The following is a 20,094-nucleotide window of genomic DNA, read 5'->3' as shown; positions in this document are numbered from 1 at the left end:
TGCCTGGAGAATCTCATGGCCAGAGGAGCCTGGCAGACTACAGCCCATAGGATTACAGAGTCGGAAACGACCGAAGTGGCTTAGCATGCACACATGCAAGAGAAGGGGCTACTGTTGAGGGAATAAAGGAAGGGGGATCCAAGGATTCAGAATTCAGTTGGTTTACCCATTCTGTACAGGGGTTAAAGATGGAGCACCTGGAAGCTTTTAGCTGTTCAGCCTCCTTGGAAAAGTCTGTTCTTTGAGGAGCAAGACTTCATGTGGCCACACTCTGGCCTGTTGAGGGGGATGTTTCGAGGCAACAGTGTGTTGTATGATGGCTGGCTGCCTGATTCTCTGTGTCTGATAGGCCTCTTTTCTCACCCTATCAACCATCCAACCAGGATTTACTGATCATTTCCCCTGCATCATTACCTAGGATCATAACATCCCTTCCTGCATCTTGCTGTTGTTGTCAGTGTAAACTTTAGACATTAGGCACATTTCAAACTTGTTTTAGTTTTCTTCAGTGTAGTTTCTTCTAAGAGCACTCCAAGAAGTTCCCCTACATGGACATTTGTTACCTTTGCCAAAGAATAATTTAAAAATGATTCATTTGCTTATCTTTTTATTGTATATACATTGAGCTACTGTTGTGTAGCCAGGTGTGTTGGAGAATGAGGATGTAGAAGTAAAACAAAGGAAGCCAAGATCCAGTGTGGGAGATAAACAATGACAGTTGAGTTTGATAAATATTCTCATGGAAGATGGTAGATGATGCAGAGAGGAGGGGAACTTCTGAGAATACTGGGAAGACTTTTTGGAAGAGATTATCTCCGAGCTGGTTTTGAGGGACAAGTAGGAGGTAGGTGAAGATGGAAGAGAGTGGTGTGCAGAGAGAGCCACTCACATTAATTTAACCAGTGATCACTGAGTATCCGGTAAGTACCAGCCATTGTTCAAAGCTCTGGTGATACAGTACCTGCCTTCATGAAGCTTACATTCTAGTTGAGGAGTGGGATTGGGGAGATAGCCAGAATTATTTAAATCAATAACTGATATGGTTTTAGAGAAAGGTACTATGGAGAAAATGGAAATAACACAGGATGGAGAATGACTAGGGTGGGGCAGGTGTCAGGGAATGGATGCTGGCACTTTAGCTAGAAAGGCTGGGAAAGGTTTCTCAGACATAACATCAATGATGGTAAGATGACCTGTAGGAAGAATATTCTAGGTAAGCAGGACGCAGTGGCATATTTGAACGGGGTGGAGAAAGCCAATGGGCTGGAGTACAGTGAACTGTGGAGAGGGGTGTGGATATAAGGAGATGAGGTAAAAAACAGGGATTTGCCCAGGACAGGCCTTGTGGACCATGGTCAGACTTGGGATTTTATTCTCAAGTCAATGAGAAGCTTTGGTGAGAAGGACAATTGATGCTTTTTGAAGACTGCTGTGGTTGTCACGTGACCAAATTGGATGTTGGGGGCAAGAATGAAAACAGAGTGATCAACTGGAAGGCCACATTGGGGTCCAGGCCAGATGTGGATGGTGTCTTGATCAGAACTGGAACAATGCAAGAAGAGGGGAATGGGCCAGGCTCGGGGCGCATTTTGGAGGCAGTGCCAGCAAGAGTTGATGACTGAGTGGGGAGAAATAAAGATAGGAGTCAGAGATGATTTTTGAATTTTGGCAAAAACACAAAGGCAGACATGGAGAGCAGACTTACGGACACGGAGAGGGCAGGGGACCAGTGGGCGGGAGCAGGAAGGAGAGGGTGGGAGAATGGAGGGAGTAGCATGGAGGGAGTAGCATGGAGAGAGTATTATGAAAACATATACACTAACATATGTAAAATAGATAGCCAGTGGGAAATTGCTGTATGACTCAGGGAACTCAAACTGGGGCTCTGTGACAGCCTAGAAAGGTGGGATGCAGTGGAGATGGGAGGGAGCCTCGGGAAGGAGGGGACATATGTATGCCTATGGCTAGTCCATGTTGATGAATGGCAGAAATCAACACAACATCGTAATTATCCTTCAATTAAAAATAAATTAAGAAAAAACACCCAGGGGCTTTAGGGACCAGTGAGCAGCCAGTTTAGGGTATTGAATACGATACTAACTTTGGAATCACAAAAATCTGTTTGAATCCTGACTTTGTCACTTCCCAGCTGTGTGATCTTGGACGGGGGGACTTTCTCTGAGTGCTGATGTCCTTAAGGAGACATTATTTATGTCCTCTCAGGATTATTGTAGGAGTTCAATAAGCTAATATATGTCAGCTTTCATAGTTTCTGGCATGTAGTAAGTACTGGGTAAACAGTAGCTCTTATAACCTCGGGTTTAAAACTGTGTTTTGTTCTCACAAAGATTTGTGCATTACAATACAGATATGCACATATTACATCGGGTTTTCCCAAGTCTTTGCATGTGTTTCAGTTAGAGCTCAGGGAAGGAGAAATCAGCTCTCTAGGACTGCTGGTCATTTACTGCAAGCACTCTTTCTGTTTGTATAACTGAATATTCCCCCTCATTCTTCCATCTCTTCTTGCTCGCATTTATTTCTTTGATTGGTAATGATTGCCCTTATCTGGAATTAAAATGTTTGTTGTGCATTGAAGGCTAATAGGTGTGTTCCTTTTATCAGCTGGGGGTAGAAAGCCTGAGCTGAACACATCTTAGCTCTCCTGGGGCTGAGGTTAATTCACAAAAGAGAAATAGTCCTTTTTTCTCTTTTTAATCCATGGTTAAGAAATAGCTTATAAAGGCAGTGCAGTGAGGAGAGATGAGAGGATTAAGTGATTAAAGCAGAGGGGGAGAGAGGGTTACTACTGGGCCTTGGCAGGTTTGAAAGCCTTGTTCTCCAGAAGGTTGGACTCGGCATACACTGAGGGCTAGTGCATCTGCACTGCATGGTGGGATGAGCGCAAAGTTGAAAAGTTATATTTTAGACCTAGAAGGAGTTTGCCAGGGCAGCGGGGCGGGGCCTAGAGCAAGGAGACTGAAAAGAGGGCTCAGGCACAAAAGCTATGGACATAGAGACAAGAGGGCAGTTCATCCCAACCTGATGATCTTAGAAACTTCCTGAAGGATGGGGCATCTGAGCTGGACAGAGAGTACAGTGGCCCTTTTGGCTGTGGGTCTGGACTGAATACAGGCAAGAGATTCTTTTTGCTCTTCTCCAGCGCCCACCACTGTGCCTGACACACATCAGGCTTTTGAAAACCCTCACTGACTAAATTACTGTGGAAAGCTGTGTACACAAATATAGCAAGTTCCCTACATACTAATGAGTTCTGTTCTCTGAGTGTGTTCATAGGTCCAATTTGTTCTTTAAGTCCAAGAAAGTTAGCCTAGGTATACAGCTAACACAATCATCTGTATTATACTGTACTGTAATAGGTTTATAACACAAATGATACATAAAAAAACAAAGAAATACAAAAAATAACCATTTTTAATCTTATGGTATAGTACCTTGAAAAGTACAGTAGTAAAGTACAGTAGCTAGCATACACGGGCACGTTTGCATATTTGAAAGTTTGCAACTTGAAGGTTCCTCTGTAAGGGACTTACTGAACGTGTGACTCAGAGGGGCTGGGATAGGGTGGGAAGGGAGATACTTTACAGTTTGTAACTGTTTCAATTTCACTTTCTTTTTTTGTTGTAGTAAAATATATATAAAACATGAAGTTTGTGACTTTAACCATTATTAAGTGTACAATCCAGTGGCATTAATTAAAATTTATAATGTGTACAACCATTACCACTGTTTCCAAAACATTTTCATCATCCCAAACTGAAACTCTATTCAGCAACAGTCACATCTCCCCTCCTCTCAGCACTTGGTAGTTTCTTGTCTACTTACTGTCTCAGTGAATTTTCCTATTCTAGATATTTCATTGAAAGGAAATAATACAGCATTTGTCTTTTACCCCTTCTCCTCTTTTATTTGCAACCTGGAAATATATTAATAAGATGCACAGACATCATCTACTGTAGCATGACTTCAGGTGTTATCCAAGTCATGCTGAGTTGTACTATCTTGTTATTGCTTGTTTTCACAAAATAAAATTACTTATAAAAAGCTCAGCCCCATTTCCCCTAGCAGAGTTATGACTTGGTCCTTCTTCTAGACTGTAAACCCTGTGTAGGCAAATGCTTCACTTTCACATGTCTGGACAAGTTTGTGCGCTCAGCCATGTTTGTGGTATGGACACTTAAATCAACACAGGAAACAAAAGAGGGGGACACAGCTCTGCTTTTTGCTAAGGTTTAACAATGGGGACCCAGAGGGACTGGTACTCAGAAGGTAGTTAATTGTCTTGAGAGTTATAGCAGAGAAAGCACTCAAGGAAATATGTGGACCTCAGCACAACAGTATTTGCATATAAGCCACGAAATAACAAGGCAATCAGAAAGGCCCTTAGTGGTACCTTACAAGGCAGAATGTTGACAGGAGGTGTCAGCAAGGACAAATGTTAATGATGTAACCGGTTAGAACAACAGCTTCTGTTCCATGATGTCTGTCCTTGGCTGGAAACTTCCATACTGTGTCTCTTTTTGTTGTGGCCATCTTGTGATGTGCTATTTATGCATTTTTGAAGTGATCAAGGTGAATCTTAGGGAGAATGAGTTGCCCACTGTAAGTCATCAATCCAGAAAGTATCGGCATTGGGATTAGAGTCAAAGCACGTCTGGCTCCAAAGCCCAGTTTTTTCCACTGTGAGAAAAGCTGTTGGTCTCATTTGGAGTATGGGATGGGCCCAGAGAGAAAAAATGACAGCCCAAGAATGGAGTTAATAAAACAGCGTAGACATATTTCTTGAAAAAACTGGCCCATGGTGCCCCAGAAGGGCCAAAGAAATATTGGATATCAGAGTGAAGGATATTAGGAAAAATAAAACAAAAAAGAAAATATCACTTTGCCCACAGTGAGGCTCGAAGCGGAGTGATTATGAGCACAGTGCTATTATAAACACTCACAGGGTGAGGACTTGTAATAGCACCCACTCATATGTGTTCCTTGTCATCATGTAATACAGAGCAACATGGATTATTAAAAATAGTTCTGAAGCCTTTGGTAGTTCAGATAGTTTTTTTTCTTTTGGGTCACTCAAGCTAACACTATAGCAGAAGAAAACTTGTCAGTTTGTTACAAAATGCACAACGCATTTACCCTGGGATGTTTTAAAAAACAGAGGTATCTGTACTTAGAGGCTGTTAGTTACTATAGAACAAGGTCTATAAGAGTTCGTTTTTCCATCAGGGGAATCAAGTTTCTTATTATGCTATCAGCCTCCCCATCACATCATTTTTGAAAGCGGCCATGAAATGTTTCTCTCTAGTATGGAGAAAGAAAGGAGCAAAGAGGAAAACTTTATTAGGAAAAAAATAAGGCAGTTTGAAAGAATCCTGTAAACCAAAATCTGTTTAGGGAACTTAATTTTGGGCTTTACAAGGCAACCATGTCTTTGCAAATAAACAAACACACAGCTCTCCGATTCACATGCTGGACAGAAAGAGCATTGATGTGGTTAGATGGTACTGGTTTTGGAGCACAGTTGGAAATTTCGAAAGGGAAGGGTGGTAGTTAAGGCCACCTCCCTCCTGCTGTGACCCACAAAGGTGCAGAACTGAGAACTAGGAATATGGGTGAGAGCCGTCTCATAAGGATGTTCATTAACTGTTCACCATGTGTGGCTGCTGCAGGCATTGAAGCTGAGTGCATCTGTGTATAGCATGCCTTTTTTGGTGTGGGGGGGAAGGGTGTGGGGGGGAAGGGTGTGCTGGGTCCTTGTCGTGACCCATGGGCTTTCTGTTGTTGCAGCCTGTGGACTTCTCTTGTTGGGGCACAAGGGTTCTAGAGCACACAGGCTTGGTAGTTGCAGCTCATAGGGTTAGTTGGCCCAAGCCATGTGGGATCTTAGTTCCCTGACCAGGGATGGCACCACATTCCTTGCATTGGAAGGTGGATTGTTAACCACTAGACTCCCAGGGAAGTCCCCCATAACATGTCTTAATATCTCCTTCTTACAGATCCCTTATTCACTTTTTAGATAAACAACAGCCTGATGATTTCCAATTAATAAGTGACTTTGACTTGTTTTTTCCCTCACCACCCAAAATCCCCTAACCATGATAAGATAAAAGTAATATACATACATTCATGATAGAAACATGGAAAATACAGAAAAGCAGAGGGGAGGAGAAAACAATTACAGCCTTAGAAAAAATAACCATATTGGTTTCCTTTGTGTTTTATTGGGTGCATATTAAAAAATGTAATTATACTCATATTATATGTATAAAATGTACGTACTGATTTAAACATCTTTTTTTGTGGGTATGCAAGTGATATCAATGCTTTATAGAAAACTTAAAAAGTATAAAAGTGTAAAGAAAAATATCATTACACAAAATTTCCCCATATTAGTATTCATTTTATTGTGTATTTTAAAATGTATTCATTTCAAAGTTTAAAATATGGTAAATTCAGGGACTTTGGAACTATTAGAGGAAGATGATAAAAAGAGACATTGAAGAAGATGATATCTGCTATAAACTAGTTTCTTACTTAGTTTTTATCCTTTGAAAAAACAAAAATCTCTGAGATTCAGGTCATTCAGTATGCGTTTTAAAGTTGCAGAAAATAATCCTTGAGTTTTTCAGCTATGGGAATGGTTATTATGTTGTTCTATGTAACTGTGCTTTCAGAGAAGAGGGAAGAAAAAGGAACTGCTGTGATTCTCCCCGCACAACATCTTAATCATGTAAATCAGTTCAATTTAGTCACTCAGTCGTGTCTAACTCTTTGCGACCCCATGGACTGCAGCACGCCAGGCTTCCCTGTCCATCACCAACTCCTGGAGCTTGCTCAAACTCATGTAGATCAAGTTGGTGATGCCATCCAACCATCTTATCCTCTGTCATTCCCTTTTCCTCCCGCCTTCGATTTTTCCCAGCGTCAGGGTCTTTTCAGATGAGTCAGTTCTTCATATCAGGTGGCCAAAGTATTGGAGTTTCAGCTTCAGCATCAGTCTTTCCAATGAATATTCAGGACTGATTTCCTTTAGGATTGACTTGTTGATCTCCTTGCAATCCAAGGGACTCTCAAGAGTCTTCTCCAACACCACAGTTCAAAAGCATCAATTCTTCAGCACTCAACTTTCTTTATAGTCCAGCTCTCACATCCATACATGAATACTGGAAAAACCATAGCTTTGACTAGGCGGACCTTTGTCAGTAATGTAATGTCTCTGCTTTTTAATATTCTGTCTAGGTTGGTCAGTTTTTCATCCAAGGAGCAAGTGTCTTGTAATTTCATGGCTGTAGTCACTATCTGCAGTGATTTTGAAGCCCCCAAAAATAAAGTCTGTCACTGTTTCCATTGTTTCCCCATCTATTTGCCATGAAGTGATGAGACTGGATGCCATAATCTTAGTTTTTTGAATGTTGAGTTTTAAGCCATCTTTTCACTCTCCTCGTTCACTTTCATCAAGAGGCTCTTTAGTTCTTCACTTTCTGCCATAAGGGTGGTGTTATCTGCATATCTGAGGTTGTTGATATTTCTCCTGGCAGTCTTGATTCCAGCCTGTGCTTCATCCAGCCTGGCATTTCTCATGATGTACTCTGCATATAAGTTAAATAAGCAGGGTGACAATATACAGTCTTGACATACTCCTTTCCCGATTTGGAATCAATCGGTTGTTCCATGTGTGGTTCTAACTGTTGCTTCTTGACCTCCATACAGATGTCTCAGGAGGCAGGTAAGGTGATCTGGTATTCCCATCTCTTGAAAAATTTTCCAGTTTGTTGTGATCCACACAGTCAAAGGATTTGGAGTCAATAAAGCAGAAGTAGATGTTTTTCTGGGACTCCCTTGCTTTTTCAATGATTCAACGAATGTTGGCAATTTTATCTCTGGTTCCTCTGCCTTTTCTAAATCCAGCTTGAACATCATGGTTCATGTACGGTTGAAGCCTGGCTTGGAGAATTTTGAGCATTTCTTTGCCAGCGTGTGAGATGAGTGAAATTGTGCAGTAGCTTGAACATTCTTTGGCATTGCTCTTCTTTGGGATTGGAATGAAAACTAACCTTTTCCAGGCTTGTGGTCACTGCTGAGTTTTCCTAATTTGCTGGCATATAGAGTGCAGCACTTTCACAGCATCATCTTTTAGAATTTGAAATAGCTCAACTGGAATTTCATCACCTCCACTAGCTTTGTTCATAGTGATGCTTCCTAAGGCCCACTTGACTTCTCATTCCAGGATGTCTGGCTCTAGGTGAGTGATCACACCATTGTGATTATCTGGGTCATGAAGATATTTTTTGTATAGTTCTTCTGTGTATTGTTGCCACCTCTTCTTAATATCTTCTGCTTCTGTTAGGTCCCTACCATTTCTGTCCTTTATTGAGCCCATCTTTGCATGAAATGTTCCCTTGGTATCTCTAATTTTTTTGAAGAGATCTCTAGTGTTTCCCATTCTATTGTTTTCCTCTTTTTCATTGCATTGATGCCTGAGGAAGGCTTTCTTATCTCTCCTTGCTTTTCTTTTGAACTCTGCATTCATATGGGTATATCTTTCCTTTTCTCCTTTGCCTTTTATTTCTCTTCTTTTCTCAGCTCTTTGTAAGGCCTCCTCAGACAACCATTTTGCCTTTTTGCATTTCTTTTTCTTGGGGATGGTCTTGATCATTGTTTCCAGTACAATGTTATAAACCTTCTTCCACAGTTGTTCAGGCACTCTCTCCATCAGATCTAATCCCTTGAATCTATTTGTCATTTCCACTGTATAATCATAAGGACTTTGTTTTAGGTCATACCTGAATGACCTAGTGGTTTTCCCTACTTTCTTCAATTTAAGTGTGATTTGGCAATAAAGAGTTCATGATTTGAGCCACAGTCAGCTCCCAGTCTTGTTTTTGCTGACAGTATTGAGCTTCTCCATCTTTGGCTACAAAGAATGTAATCAATCTGATTTCAGTATTGGCCGTCTGGTGATGTCCATGTGTGAATTGTCTCTTGTGTTGTTGGAGGAGGGTGTTTGCTATGACCAGTGCATTCTCTTGGCAAAACTCTGTTAGCCTTTTCCCTGCTTCATTTTGTACTCCAAGGCCAAATTTGCCTGTTACTCCAGGTATTTCTTGACTTCCTACTTTTGCATTCCAGTCCCCTATGATGAAAAGAACATCTTTTTTGGGTGTTCGTTCTAGAAGTCTTGTAGGTCTTCATAGAACCATTCAACTTCAGCTTCTTTGGCATAAGTGGTTGGGGTATAGACTTGGATTACCCTGATATTGAATGGTTTGCCTTGGAAACAAACAGAGATCATTCTGTCGTTTTTGAGATTGCACTCAAGTACTGCATTTCGGACTCTTTTGTTGACTATAAGGGCTACTCCATTTCTTCTAAGGGATTCTTGCCCACAGTAGTAGATATAATGGTCATTGAAATAAATTCTCCCATTCCAGTTCATTTTAGTTCACTGATTCCTAAAATGTCCTTGTTTATGCTTGCCATCTCCTGTCTGACCACTTCCAATTTATCTTGATTCATGGACCTAACATTCCAGATTCCTATGCAACATTGTTCTTTAGAGCATTGGATTTTACTTCCATCACCAGTCACATGCACAACTGGGAGTTGTTTTCACTTTGGCTCTGTCTCTTCATTCTTTCTGGAGTTACTTCTCCACTCTTCTCTAACAGCATATTGGGCACCTACTGATCTGGGGAATGCATCTTTCAGTGTCATATTTTTTTGCCTTTTCAAACTGTTCATGGGATTCTCAAGGCAAATACTAAAGTGGTTTGCCATTCCCTTCTCCAGTGAACCATCTTTTGTCAGAACTCTCAACATTTACCCATCCATATGGGGTGACTCTGCATGGCATGGCTCATAGTTTCATTGAGTTAGATGAGGTTGTGGTCCATGGGATTCTTGGAGAAAATACTGAAACAGAATAGTATAGGTTATTTTAAGTGGTAAGAAAACAAGGCAAAAGCTTTTATTTGAACTCTGGAGTAAAGGACAGAACTCAATGAACATGCTTTCTGACACTGGTTAAGATAGAGAAAGCAGCCAAGGTTAGCATTGAAGGTTCATCTATATCCTGGGATGTGGAATACATCTTGTAACATAAAAATCCAACAGATGTTCTTATTTGAGGTCCAGACTGAGTAAGGTAAGACTGGTAAATCATTTTATACAACTGACACAATTTTGATCTCTTAAATGTGATTCTTTTCTTGGTTCCTGAAGTATATTGTTAAGTGGCTTCTTTTCCCACAGAAGAATGTGTCATAGTATATTTTACATGTGAGAGATACCTTGGCTGGGTATAAAATTCTCATCTGTGCTCCCCTAAAAGTCAGTAATCATTAAATAATATAAAAATTGTAATTCTAATACTAAGTGCATAGTAAACCCACCAAGTTTAATGTTTCTTTTGTTCTTTGCCTTTAGAATATACACCCTAGGAGGTACAGTCATAATTTTGTATTCAAAGCAATTTTGAATATGCTTTTCTTCATGTGGTTACCAATTTTATAGGCAGTTGAATCCATTTTGTTTTTGTGTATGATTTTATGGCTTATTTTTATTTAATATTTAAATATGTAGGTTATTTACACATTTTCAAAAATCAAGATTATATGCAGAAATATATTTAGGGAAGTTTCTGTCTCTTTTTTCTCCATACATTGTCACTACCCTCTATAGATATTAGCTTTTTTTTATGTTTCTTTGAAAAATAAGCAAGTTATCCTCTTTCTCATATAAAAGATGTCAAACTGTATAGTATTTTGTACTTTTATATTTTTTTTACCAAGTAGTGTTTTCTTGAAGTCACTCCATATTAATTCATGGAGATCTTGACTTTGTCTTGTGGCTCTCCATTGTGTATTATAAGCTATTCACCAGCCCCTATTGAGAGACATTTGGGTTTCCAGTTTGCATCAGTCATAAATGCCCTTCTGTGTGGGTTGTTTATTTGTGAAGGTTTGTCTTAAAGGTATTTGTCATTGTATTTTTGTTCAGTTGATCTCTGTCCTGGGAAGAAGCTCATGATTAGGTTTTCTCAGTTCAGCTTTATTCATTTTTAAGTAAAATTAAATTCCTTTTGGATACTGGTATTAGGTTGATATCAGTTTACACTTTAATATTTCTGCCTCTTTGTTTTGATCCTAAGTACACAGGCAGTTGTCTCCTTTCACATATAATACATTCTTGAAAATTTGTACAAGAATTGCATGTGGGAAAGCCAGATAATAAACTTATTTGATATAAAGGAGAAAGGAGTTCTATTCCCAGAGAGCTAAAAAGGTGATAAGATCCCTAATTACACCTCCATTTTAAAAAAACACAATTATTTATGATTTATTGCTAACATTTGGTACATGTTCTTTAATTGTGTTCTTTTCCTTCTTAGTTAATTGAATATATAATTGACCTGCCTAAGTCCAATGAGAATCAGATTAAGGCAGAAGATTCTTTGTCTTCCGGCTGCTTAATGATTTTTGTCTTTGTCTCAGTTGTATTGTTTAACATGAACTATACTTCTTATCACTTGTATCAGAACTTTCCTTTTTCGGTTTTTTATTCATTTTTAGAAAATAATAGGACAAAATATAATAAACATCCAAATACTGGCACAAACGTCTCTGGACTGAAACAGAACAGTTCACTCTTGGGTAACATCAGTGTGATAGCTTGAATTGATCATTCCTTAACTGTTGAGTGAAAGTTTTGAATGAAAGCATGGGAAAAGGGGTTTTGTGTGATAATACCTGTGAATGTATAGACTGTTTGGAGGTTGAGCATAAAAGTTAAGCCTTCTCTGTATTTCCTGAGAAGTAGGGAGAGGCTGTACAAGAAGTTTCTAGGTCAGTGCCATTTAAAAGTGAATGATAAAAATGCAGAGTAGAATGTGTAGGCAGTCTTCAGATTATGATCCAAGGTATATGCTAATTATACTACAAAGTTGTCCTTTGTACTACTCATAGAATTTTTATAAGACAAGAGATTTTTGCCTCTGCATCTTGAGTGTTAACCATGGCCTGTGAATGGGATTGAAATATACAGAATTAACTCTGGGTAATGCTTGAAGGAATAACTCTTCTGGCTTCAGGAAGCCTAGATGGACTGGTAGCAAACACTTGCTGACTTTGTGGGGCAGTGATGTGTGGTCTGAAGGAGGTGATTCAGTGGGGTTCATCTGGACATGACATGGTTCTCTAAAAAATCCTAGGCTTAATGAAAAGAGCAAAGGATGTAGGTAAGGAGGACCCTAACCCTGTGTACAGATAACTAGGGCATTGATGTAAGCATAGCTTATATAATAAAGATGTATGTGATACAGTCACTGGATTCCTGACCTTATTCCCCATACCATTCTGACTAAAGAACAAGTGAAAATCTTTGGGCATGTCTAAGAAATAGTCTTTATTTTGCTCCACTTTCTCTACTGTGTAGATATTATTTTCCGCTTTGTAATTAATGAATAATTTGTGGGGAGATACTTTGTGACCATATACGTATCTCACTTCTCATCAAACTTTCTAGATTTACCATCATTGGTGATTTGTTTTTGCCTCAATTCTTGCCATGATGGTTTTACTGATTGTTTACTTACTAGTCGACATTGTGTTAAAAAGAAGAGCCTTTCCTTTTTCATGTTTACTTCTTTAATTTCTTTATTGTCTGGAGAGACTCAGGGATTCTTATTTTATTCGGTGGGTTATAATACATCAATATTTTTACTTATTTTGATATTCAGGTTGCCCCAAATTTAGCCAGTAGGAATTCCTTCAACTTGCCTCCTGTGCTCTTTTAGCCTGGTCTCATCATTCTTTGAGCACTTCCTCACTTTTGGGGGAATGGGGGATGTTTCATGATTGTCTTGTATTTTCCCTGCCACAGCTCTAGAATCAGCCTTTCTTCAAAGGAGCATGGTTACTTTTAGAAGGCAATGGTATTTATAAACCATGACTTGGAGTTGATTTGTTTGTTTTTGTTTTGCAATACATGGATACTATCTAGGAATTGAAAAAAAAATCTGTCATAGATATTGTGTTGGTTCATTCTGGCTGCTATAACAAAATACCATAGATAGTGGCTTATCAAGAGTCAGAGTTTATGGCTCACAGTTCTAGAGGCTGGAAGTTCAAGATAAGGGTGCCAGCAAGGTCAGGTTCTGGTGATGAGTCTCATCCAGCTTATAGACTGGGGACTTCTCATTGTATCTTTGTGTGGTGGAAGGGGCTAGGGATCCCAGTGGGGGGCTCTTTTTTAAGGATGCTAAAGCCCATTTTTGAGGGCTTTACCCTCATGACCTAATCACATCCCAAAGGCCCCACTTCTTAATACTATCACTCTGAAAGTTATATTTTCAACATATGATCGAAGCAGGTGATCTGAATTTGGGTCCCCCAGAATCTGACCTTGAGCCAAGAATTCAAGGGCAAGTTGTTGATTGGGCAAGGTAATATTAGGTGAGGGTGAGGAGAGACAGAAAGAGTGCTATCCAGCTGGTTACCACAGTGAGTCACTTTGAAAAATGGTGCAAACACACACTTCAGAACAACCCTGGTCAAGGGGAGAGAAAGCTGGAGTGTTTCATCTCCCACCTACTGGGCATTGTCCAGGACTGCTGTGTGGGGTGGGGTGGTGGGGAGGCAAGGCTGGGGAGTAGAGGAGGCATTCACATTCCCAGACCCCTGTAGTCTGGAAAGATGGCTGGATGTCAAGCTGGCTTACACAGACAGATGTGGTGAGGGGAGAGGGATGTGGGTGTCAACAGTGTTCACCACAAGGTCCTGGCACTCTCAGGAAAGGGGAGTACAGCAGACTGAGAAATAGAGAAAAGCTTTGGGTTGGACCCTCTGAAGGAAAGCACTCTCAGAGGTTGTGGGGGGGGTTTCCTGACTTGGGTAGAAACTTTTAAATAAGAAGCCTGAGGATTTTCCACACAAAGAGCGTCCTGGCTTGGCTATTACCACTCCTGTTCCATCCTCATAAGCTCCCAGGCCACATGCTTGGCCTCATCCACTCTTGGCTTTATCTGTCTATCTCTAGTTCTGCCGGACAAGTGACTTTGAAAAGGTGGTACTGGGATATCAGGGGGTGGACACAGGAGGGGTACTAAAGTGAGCTGGAAAATAGGAAGAAGGGGGGACTTACCTCCTCACCTTCAACACCTCAGTGGTGTTAGTATCCTGAAGCTGGCTGCATCTAGCCACTCCCATTGCTCCTCGCTGGTCCTGATGGCCATGACCTTGCACGTGGATCTCTGCAATGGGCTGTAACCTCTCTGCCACCTCCACTTTCCCCCTTATTCTCTACACAGAAGGCTGGACATGTGACCATCCTACTCAGAACCCGACAGTGCCTTTCTCTTCCACCCAGGGGGAAATCCAGAGTCCCTCCTGAGGCTGACAGGCCCCCATGTACCCTGGCATCTCCTTACCTTTCCTCTCTCCCCTGCCTTTCTGCCCCTCATTGATTCTAGAACACACCAATTTGCTCTCTTACTGTTCCCTCTCCTCAGGATGCTTCTCCATCAGAGTCACATGGCTCCCTCCATCCTTTCTCCTCTCTTCTCACCCCCAGTGTCACCTCTTTCCCAACCTCCCCATCTGCTCATCAGGCCATCCCTTTAACTCTCTTTTGCTTCAAATAAATGAAGCCCATCCAAAGGAGAATAAGCAAAAGCTACTTACTCAGAATTTGCTCCAGCATGAGAGTCAGCCAGCATCCTTTGCATTTGACAGAGACTTGAAGGCAGGCAGAGGAGTGGGAAAGCTTTGCATGGGAAGGGGGAAGGCTTTCCCTGGGTTATGCCCTCACTGGAAACTGTTGTACTGGGGAGTCTTTAGGTAGGCTAACTAGAAGGGGTCTCCTGTGTCAGTGGTTAGGGGTGCATACTTAGCCTTCTCTGGTTGGAAGCAGGGGAAAAAGTTAGGGAAGCTTCCAGTTATTAATCAAGCCCTGCCCACTTGGGGCTAATTGTTACAAGGGGTTATTGTCTGGCTTCCTAAACTATCATTGGAGATAGTGGTCTGACCTCCTGCAAGTCTGATTATAGCAGGCTGGCTCCTGGGTTGGTTTCTTAGGCAGGTTGCTGCACATTGTGGGTCAGAATTCTATTTATATATATATATATATATTCTGCTGTAATCTATTTGTATATTCAGTCTCTCAGCATTCACTATTTATCTAACATGACGCGTATTTGTTTTTCTAGTTAGGGCCTTTCTTACGAGATAAAGAGAGCTTGGTGAGGGCAAGGATCTTCTCCTGTTGCCACTGCATCTCCAGCTCCTCAGACTCTACCAGGCACAAGGTGGGTGCTCAGTAATGACGAGCTGAGTGAGGGAATGGTGGTGCCCGATCCTTCCTCTGTATAAGTTAATAGAAATAGAACCTTCTGCTTTCTCCTTTTCTTTGCTTATGGGCTGACACTTTTGACCAGGCCAACCACCATGTGAAGAAAAGAGCCGGGTGAAGAACCCTGAGTTTTGGATTCAGGGGCTCAGACTTATATGTCTGTAGGAGTGAGGTAAGTGAAAGAACAAGCTGGTTTGGTGAGTGGGGATGACAGAACACAGAGTCTTTGTCCTGTAGAAAGATGGCCGCCTTGACTCGGTGCTTTCCAGTCTGTATCATGTCAGAATGTGGGCCTGCTGTTTCCAGAACATACGCGCTGTCAAAAAGAATGTGATACCTTGGAATTTTATATAAATACATCTAGTATTTAAATGTTAGCCACTGGACTTCCCTGGTGGTCCAGTGGTTAAGAATCTGCCTGCTCATGCAGGGGACACAGGTTTGATCCGTGGTCTGGGAAGATGCCACATGCCGCAGGGCAACTAAGCCTGTGAGCCACAACTGCTGAGCCTGTGTGCTGTGGCTACTGAAGCCTGTGCATTTTAGAGCCTGTGCTCTGCAACAAGAGAAGACATGGCAGTGAGACACCCTTGTACCACAACAAAAAGTAGCCCCTGCTCACCCCACCTAGAGAAAGCCTGTGCACAGCAATGAAGACCCAGTGCAATCATAAATTTAAAAAATTATAAATAAAAAATTTTTAAAAGTGGTAGCCACTAATAAAGTGTTATATACTGGGGTGAGAGGAGGAAAGTGGGGAAAATGAGATGGTTTTGTGGGATGTGTTCAGTCCTAAGGCAGCCAGGCTCAGCCTGTGCTCTGCCACGATGGAGACTGGAGGTTAAGGTTAAGATGGCTGGTGTGAACCCCCGAGTTCTAGCCATTAGACCCTACAAACTGGGTCTCAGCATATTCGTTGCCTTTGAGTGATTTTCTTCATTAGGAGTCATCTGTAGACGTGAGGAGGGTGATTGCACGAGGCCGTTTTGGCATTGAGCTGATTGTAAGTGAAGCTGCAGGAGCCATCTTTCTGATTAGAATTGAGATTCTAGATGAATTAATAATGAGGCCATATGATGGGAAAAAGGAGGGACCTGTTCTTGTTTATGTTAAAAAAAGTTTTAGGTGCTTTCACTTAAAAAAAAAGTGATTTCTCAAAACTTTAAATCATTGATTGATACTTGGGAGTAATTAAGCTTATTTCCCCAGAATATAATCCTTTAGAAAATCCTTTTCCTAAGTATCATTCATCACAGTTTGCAAAGGATTTAAAGGTACGAATTCTTGGCAATGCTGATTATAAAACAAAGAGAAGAAAGGGAGTGTGGAAGAGTTATTGGTTGTTATTTTCACAGCTATCACTTAAGAGCCCAACAAAAATTACATTCACAATGGATTTTTTTTCTCCAATTCCAGGAAAATGCCAAAATGCAAACCAGCGAGGTTGATGTTATTTAAGATGCTATTATCCTTGGTGAAATCTCAGCACAACAAAAAAGCTATCCAGTTTCTTTGGAAATGGTAGATATACCTGATTTGGGTAAAGATAGCATTTTGCCAAATTTTGTGGTGGTAGCAAACCCCATATTTATTTGAAATCGCTTAAAACTTTATCCTCCCCCACCCCAGCTCTGATTGAGCTAATTAGAACCCACAGGGACTCATGTGGGTAATGGTGGGAACAAGGAAGTATAAATATGCAATGCAATTAGTGCCTGCTCTTTTTCTGTGTGATGCAATCTGGGAGCTTGCAAAGGTTAGAACAATAAGATCCATTGATACTCAAGTTGCTGTGGGAGTCCATAATTATGATATAATATCTTGCCAGCCTTTTGCAGGCACAAAGGTAGAATGGAATATGAGTAAATAAAATCCAGCAATTTTCTCCATCTATAATTCTTTATATCAATAACTTATTTTATCTGTTGTTTTCTTTTTTTCCCAAGAGAAGATAGAAACTTACTCAAACATTTTATGTACCATTGGAAGACTTCATCTCCAAGGGAACAAATTTGGTTTGCAATCAGTGAAATGAGAGGTGGTGTTATTACAAGTTGAAGAAAGCTATTCCACAATACCTGCTTCCTGCCATATGTAGAAGTTCCTGACTTCTGCTTGCTACTGCTGGGTAAAATCATTCCAGGCGTAAACTTGGATTTAGTCAATTATTCCTAAATTTGTTTGGACTATACTCAGGCTGAGCCAACCTCATGAACACGGGACCTATGAAGTCTCTTATTCTTCTGGACCTTCTGTGCTCAGTCACTCAGTCGTGTTCAACTCTTTGCAACCCCATGGACTGTAGCCTGTCAGGCTTCTCTGTCCATGGGATTTTACAGGCAAGAATTCTGAAGTGGGTTGCCATTTCCTTCTCCAGGGGATTTTACCAATTGGAAGTTTGAACCTGCATCTCCTGCATTGGCAGGCGGATTCTTTACCACCGAGTCACTTGGGAAGCCCCAAAGTCTTTTATAGTTGCATTTAAAACTAGCACAATGCAGTACAAAGATAAACAACATTCTTACTAATAATTTAAATTTCGATTTCTCTTTAGAATAACATTACATAGCAAATAAAAAACACTGTGATAAGTGAGAGAGAGACCACAGAACAAAGGAAAAAAGCTTATATTTTAGTATCTTTAATATCACAGTTTTTTCTGCTTTTTGAACAAGGGGGTGTAATTTGCATTTTGCACTGGGCGCCTTAAATTGTGTAGCTGTTGCTGTACCAAGGCACAGATAAATGTAATTCAGAGATTAATTCACTCATTCAACAATTGTTTATTGAACATGAACTTGGTACAACATGTGCCAGGTATAGGAGTTTCAAAAACAAACTAACAAACCAAAGCCAACCAAAACAAAGGAACTGGTTTCTGACTCCTGGGCCTTAGCATCTGGTTTGGGGAGAAACACCTGCCATCAAGGCTTGTAGATATTAAAGCCAGTGTTTGTGCTGGCAAAAAGAAATGAAGTGTCTAGCAGTGAGCTGGAGATTGGACAACAGAAGGAGAAAAGATTCTGCAGTGACTGCATCTGTAGTGATTGTGCAGATTTTTCATAAGAGAGAATAAACTAAGACCTTTTACATGGGAAAGGAAAAAGGAGTATTGAGACATGGATCTGTGGCTAGGAGTGAATCCCCAGTTTTTCCTGGTGATAGGAAGAGCCTGGAAGGAATTTGCAGAGGCGTTATTTCAGATTGTATCTGAGTGTTCAAACTTGTAAGATATTTTAGAAACACTCTTTTTGTTAAGATAAAACCAAGTAATTAGAACTAGGCACACAGAGATTGGAGGCCTTCTCATCTTTTACTTTAACTTTATAAATTATGAGAGAGGCCCTGCAGTTACCTTTTGTCAAATCTGAGAGAGTGACTGTATTCTGCTAGTAACTGTCAAAAGTAGGACTGAAACCCACATCATCTGATTGCAAATTCCTTTCTACTACATTCCAATTATCTACCCCTTCACAATCCTTAATTCAACAACTGGTCTTACTTTCCTTTTCTAATATTAAGAAATTAGATAGTGATAGTATTCTTGCCTGGAGAATTCCATGGACAGAGGAGGCTGGCGGGCCACAACCCATAGGGTCACAAAGAATCAGACAAGACTGAAATGACTGAGCACACATACATGAATAGTATTGTGCAGAAGATTTTATCTTTTGCTTCATTTCAAAACTTATGTAAGGGGGCTTTTAAAAAGTGAATGTTTCTGGTGCAATTAGATTATAATTTTTCTTATAAAAAACAATTTCTCCCTAACCATTCTCACTCTGAGTAAGGAATGCCTGTGTTCTGGAGCCAGCCTTCTGGTGTGGAAGGATAAGCTTGTAGTCAGGCCTGGAAGGAATCTGAGTTTGCCTTTGAAGAGCCATATGCCTTTGGAACTGTAATCAGCCTCCTTGCGCCCCACCCCCACATCTGTAAAATGGGCACAGTATCGGCTGCTTTGTAGTGATGTTGGAGAGTTTGATGGGATGAGGTGGTAGAATACCCCACAAATGTTTAGGTGCTCAGGGAATGCTGTTTCCTTCTCTTAAAAGACAAAACATTTCCTCTTCTCTTTACCTGTTTTAAGGCTTCTCCCCTGTGAAGTTGATCCTTTTTATATCAATGGCATATTTTATCTGCATTTGAACTTGAGAAATTTCTAAGACTTTTAACTTTCTGTTAATATATTGATAAAGAGAGAAAAATGTGACTTTTCAGTTTTAGTATTTTCCTTCCATGTCTACTTTATATCCCAATGGTGAAATCCTAGAATGCTAAAAATTTTAGAGGGGGTTGAGTCATCTAGTTGAATAATTTAAAAGTGATGAGGCACTTTAAGTATAACCATAATAGCTGTCATTTAGGAAGGCTTCTAGGCTAGATCCTAGTCTCTGCATTTGACCGTGTTTAATTTTGTTAAATCTCACAAAGAGTCTTTGGGGGAAGTCTGTTATTGTGTCCCTTTCACAAATAAGGAAGCAGAGACAAGGAGTTAAATAACTCCTCCTAGGTCACTTGGGGTGGCCCACGTAGCATACCCCAACCATTATGCTAAACTGCCTTAATTACAAGGCATTTCAGACCCTCTGATTTTACAGGTGACTGAGATCTGGAAAGAATAACTGACTTGCCCAATCTCATCCAGCTGCTTAAATGCAGAGGCAGGACTGGAGCCCCAGGATGCTGACCCTGGGATCATGATCCCCCAGGGCAAAGTTCTCTCTACTC

General features: G+C 40.6%; 1 protein-coding gene across 1 annotated transcript in view; it reads left to right on the top strand.

Annotated features, from left to right (window-relative positions):
• The window catches only part of THSD7B (thrombospondin type 1 domain containing 7B), a 1,641,422-nt gene that overhangs the window by 346,225 nt on the left and 1,275,103 nt on the right, over nucleotides 1-20,094 (top strand). Inside the window, exons 6-7 of the mRNA XM_081579094.1 lie at nucleotides 15,224-15,322; nucleotides 15,452-15,538. The gene's annotated coding sequence lies outside the window, so the exon portion shown is untranslated. The remainder of the gene's footprint in view (nucleotides 1-15,223; nucleotides 15,323-15,451; nucleotides 15,539-20,094) is intronic.

This window comes from Giraffa tippelskirchi, chromosome 3 (genome assembly GCF_054371585.1).
Source record: "Giraffa tippelskirchi isolate mGirTip1 chromosome 3, T2T-mGirTip1v1.2.pri, whole genome shotgun sequence".
NCBI lineage: Eukaryota > Metazoa > Chordata > Mammalia > Artiodactyla > Giraffidae > Giraffa > Giraffa tippelskirchi.
The sequence above is the reverse complement of the archived record's forward strand: the minus strand, read 5'-3'. Positions and strand labels throughout refer to the sequence as shown.